The sequence below is a fragment of the Tenrec ecaudatus genome, chromosome 12 (genome assembly GCF_050624435.1).
Source record: "Tenrec ecaudatus isolate mTenEca1 chromosome 12, mTenEca1.hap1, whole genome shotgun sequence".
Classification (NCBI taxonomy): domain Eukaryota; kingdom Metazoa; phylum Chordata; class Mammalia; order Afrosoricida; family Tenrecidae; genus Tenrec; species Tenrec ecaudatus.
The window spans coordinates 97,218,604-97,223,632 of record NC_134541.1 but is presented as its reverse complement, the minus strand read 5'-3'; the positions used below and the strand labels follow the sequence as shown (position 1 = coordinate 97,223,632).

General features: G+C 52.8%; 1 pseudogene; it reads right to left on the bottom strand.

Moving 5' to 3' along the window:
• Nucleotides 1-2,820: 2,820 nt before the first annotated feature.
• Nucleotides 2,821-4,054, bottom strand: LOC142423037 (nuclear receptor subfamily 2 group F member 6 pseudogene; annotated as a pseudogene).
• Nucleotides 4,055-5,029: the final 975 nt, after the last annotated feature.

Below are 5,029 nucleotides of genomic sequence, written 5' to 3'. Positions count from 1 at the left end.
TACAAGATCACAGTGCCTTGCTGGTTTCTGATGTTGAATGTGAATGTCATAGGACCATCAACTATCTACGCTTTCATCAGTTGTGGATTCATCAGATACATATAGAGAGAGAGTTACATCACTCAGAAGTGCCAGACGGCGTCAATTGCTGATACACAAAGTTCTGCTCTTATCAGAAAAGACAACGAGAAAGCATCGTGTCTTATGAGGAATGAGGCGATCCTAATTTTCCTTTTGTGCACCACATTTGAACGTTCTCTTTCTCATCTGTGATCATTAGAATTTCTGTCAGCTGGACCTGTTTGTGTGAAAATAGAGTTAGAGTCCAACCTATCAATCAGGTGTAAGTCCCATGAGCCCTCTTCTGGGTTGTCGTCTCTATTATAAGAGGAATCCTGTGCAGAAGCGTGCTTTGTCTTGCCCATTTCCCTTTGTCCACTTCTGGATTCTACATCTGGTTTGTCAATTTCCTGTTAGGTCACCTACTGATCACACTAACCATCAGTGGAATGTCAACTTGTATTGATTCATCCCACCTCAGATTCACGCAGCGCTGCCTTCCCCACCCGAGACCCTCTTCCTGCATCTTCCTCTTTCATGTCCATCAGTTCCCGTAGCTCTATGAGACAGGAGAAGTCTCCCGCTTATATATGACCGATGAACTTGAACCAAACTGGACTTACCTGCTTCTATAGCTGTTTAGGCAATTGTGGATATCAATCTCTATTTGTCCATACATGTATCATACAAGTATCCTTGGTCTTGCTTCTCTAGAGAACCCTGGTGGCAGAGCGCTTATGCATTGGCTGCTAAGGTCAAGGTCAACAGTTCAAAACCACGTGTTACACCACAGCAAAAGGAAGAAACATTTTAATGCAATAATGAATTACCGTCTCTGGAACACAGAGGGGAAGCTTACCCTGTTGTAGAGGGTTGTTCCGCATCAGAGTTGACTTGACGGGACCAGGAGAGGTTCTAAAGAAACAGAATGAGAAAAGATGAGTTGTCTAAATTGGTTCTGATGTCTGATGCAAGCCCTAAAGCTACTGTACATACCCCACATCTCTCGGTAAGTTTTGAGAAATCTATCACTACGAACCAAGAATGTGTTTTCATCCCTGGCCCTGATGGCACAGTGATCATCCTCTGTGCTACAAAACACAAGAGCAGAAAGGTCAAACCAAGGGCAGCTCCCCTAACAAAAGACCAGGTTTTCTTCTCTCATGAAGAATTACAGTCTCAGAACCCACAGGAGCAGGTCTACTCTGTCCTGTAGGGTCCCCATGCGTCCAAATGACTGAGTTTGGGATGTGTGCCGAGAATGGTGCTTAGGCTGTATCTGGAGCAAGACACCGCTGCATGGGCCCAGGAAACACCTCCCACGGTTTATGGCCTCCAGACCTCTACCTAGACTTAACTCATAGCAAGTCCCCAAAGCGAAGCCCAGATGTTGGGCCAGGAACAGCTATGCTCTACCCCCCAAAAATATTCTAGAATTCCTTAATTGTGCAGACAGAAACCTGCAGACTATGTGTCAGGATCGTTATAAAGGTTGTGCGATTATTGTGCAAGGAACATAAACTCTGATAAGTCTCAGTTTATTGATATGGCCCACTCAGCACAGATTCTCTGTCCAGTATTGGAGCTTGCGGGGTTGATGTAGTCATTCATTGGTTGGCCATCTACAGTAAGTCAAGCAGACGTATCAGACCTACAGTAGCATTCCCTAGGAGAGGGATCCAAAGGCTCAGGGAAAATGGCATGGGAGAGTGGACTTCTCAGAATAAAGCCATGGACGCAAAATCTGAGAGCCATGAGGGCACGCCTGTGAGCAGAACTGTAAGGAGCACATTTATGGAAGCAGCCCCAGCAGGGGGTCTGCAAAGGGAAAGCAAACAATTAAGCTGAGTGTGGTTTTCTGTTTGTTTGTTTTCCTTCAACAAACCTCTGCAGGCATAAGGCAACGTGACAACATATATGAAACTTTAAAAGATATAACTGCCAAGCAAGGATCTTAAATCCAGCAAAATATGAAGAAGACATAAGGGCATTTTCAGTCAAGGAGAATTCCAGAAATCCAAAGCAGCGGAATGAGTTATAAAAAAATACGAAGGCTATTCTATGGATGGAGAATCACAAGGAAGAGCAAACATAAACCTGAGATCAATGAGCAAGGCAGTCCCCACCAGACAGTAACCAAGGTGAAGCAGTTCTGCAAATATGACACAAGACTGAAAAGAGAGAGCTACAGATATCAATCTGCAATGGAGACAAACACGAAGCAAATAGGGGGAGAAAAGTACATGTAAAGAAACTGTATGGAGAGGAAGGCAAGCAGTACACAAGAGAAACATGACCATCTTACACTAGATAAGAAAATAACTATCAAGGGAATGTCGTAAGAAATAGGAAAGAAACCCCATCAAAATGAAGAAAACCACAAAAGCCAACTCAGTAGTAAAATAACAGCAAACCAAGAAGGACAAGAAAATCCACAAGCACAAGGAATCCAGCACAGAAATTTATGTAAAACCAACTTACATAGACATCCTCTCCAAATGACTTCAGGTGCCTATCCAGGTGCAGAACGCAAGTCAGCACCGCCGAGGCATGTGCTTGCTGTGCCTGAAATAAACCTTCCAGGCTTGTAAGGCTCTGAAGTCCAGTAGCCTCCGAGTCAAATTGTAACCAGGGTCACTAAGGGCTACTGCATATTACATAATGATCTTTCGCCCTAGTCATGGTTCTGGTTAGCCACTTGGGGAGGCTGTCCCTATCCTTGGCCTGGGGACCCCGAGCATCTGTGTCGCTGGAGGTCGGTCACTGGCCGGAGCCCTAAGGCCAGTTGAAAGTACTCCCCGAGAGCAGCATGTCTCGGATCAGCGTCTCAACGGGTGTCTTGCCCACCAGGCGCATGAAGAACAGCTGAGAGATGAGTGAGGCTGGGACGGCGCGCAGGGCAGGCAGACGCAGCAGCAGGCGGCCGAAGCACTGGGGCTGGGCTGGGTACTGGGTCAGCATGTACTCGGTCAGGGCCACCTGCGCCTTCTCCTGCAGCCTCTCCACGTGTGCTGGGTCTGAGAGGCCACAGGCATCAAGAGTAAAGAGCGCGATGGCCTTGAGGCAGCCATACTCCGCCGAGTCCACCTGCAGGCGGCCCAGCTTGTCCACTTGCTCCTGGAAGGCGCGCACCTGGTCCATGAAGGCCACCGCCCGCTCGGCGGCCAAGGGAGCGGTGTGCAGCCCGGCTGCGGCCAGCAGAGTCGCAGTGTGCAGGGGCAGGGCGGCCTCCGCCGCGTTCAGCAGGAACAGCTTGCTCCAGCTGAGCCGCAGCAGGGCCACCTGGTCGGCCACGGGCAGCACGGGGAAGAAGGGCGCGTGGCGCGCCCACTCCACGGTGCTGAAGAGCAGCCGCGCCGCCAGCTCCACACACGTTATCGATGCCCAGCACCGCGCCCGCGCCTCCCGGGCCGAAGGCGCTCGCCGCGCCCGTGCCAAAGTGGCCGGCCACCGCCAAGTAGGGCTTGGCGCGCAGCAGCTGTGCGATCAGCTCCCACACTGGCTGGCCAGGGAAGAGGTCTCCGCCCACCGCCTCCGCCAGCGCCAAGCCCGGGGGGGGGCTGCTGGAAGACGCGGCGCCAGGACCTGGCGGCGAGTGGGGGCTGCGGCCGCGCTGCAAGGCCTCTTTGCGCATGCCGACCGGAACACTTCTTGAGGCAACAGTACTGACACTGGTTCCGGTGGTGCTGGTCAATCTGGCAGTCACGGTTGGACCTTCAGGTGTAGCTGAGGTTGAGGAGTATGCTCCTCTTGAAGAAGCTCTTGCAGCCCTGGCAGGTGAGGACGCCCTAGTGCTTGCGCTCGCCTTGTCCCGGCACACCACACAGTCCACCTGCAGCCCCTGCAGCTCCTCGTCGCCCTGCTCGGCGTCGCTGGCGGCGCCCGGGGGCGAGGCCGAGTCCTCGGTGGCGCGCGGGTAGCCACCCACCTTGTCCACGCCATTCGCGTCTCCACTGCCGCCGGGGCCGCCCCAGCCTCCAGCCACCATGGCCATAGCCCCCGGGCCGCGGGTCCGGGGCGCCCCCGCTGCGCGTCGCTCTGGGGGTACCTCTCTCGGCCCAGGGGTCGCTAGCCGGCGCGCATCCGGTCCCGACGCACGGGGGCTCCCGCGGAACCCCCCAAAAAAGTTTTGCAGCACCAACTTCTGCGGCCCGTGTGAGCGCCGGCGGAACTGGTCGGGGAAGGGGCGGTGGGCGCGCGCCCGGGCCTGACGCTGCGCCTCCCAGGAACCCCTGCGCCCCTTGCCGCCTCTGCTGCCGCTCGCGGCCTGCAGGTCAGCGTGCCTCGCGCTCCCAGCCGCCGCTGGCCTGGGCCTGCGCAGGGCCAGAGCCTCGCTCTCACGCCGCCCTCGCCACTGCCTCCGCCGCCCCTGCGCCTGGCCTGGCGCTGCAGCCAGTTTGACAAATATGGATTTCTCTTTTTTCTTTTAAACGTTTTATTAGGGGCTCATACAACTCTTACCACAGTCCATACATATACATACATCAATTGTGTAAAGCACATCTGTACATTCTTTGCCCTAATCATTTTCTTTTCTTTCTTTTTTTTCCTTTTCTTTTTTTACATTTTATTAGGGACTCATACAACTCTTAACACAATCCATACATATACATACATCAATTGTATAAAGCACATGCATACATTCCCCGCCCCAATCATTCTCAAAGCATTTGCTCTCCACTTAGGCCCTTGGCATCAGGTCCTTTTTTTTTCCTCCTCCCTCCCCTTTCCCCCCTCCCTCATGTGCCCTTTGTAATTTATACATCGTTATTTTGTCATATCTTGCTCTATCCCAAGTCTCCCTTCCCACATTTTCTGCCGTCCCTCTCCCAGGGAGGAGGTCACATGTGGATCCTTGTAATCAGTTCCCCATTCAAACCCACTCACCCTATACTCTCCCGGCATCATCCCTCACACCCTTGGTCCTGAAGATATCATCCACCCTGGATTCCCTGTGCCTCCAACCCTC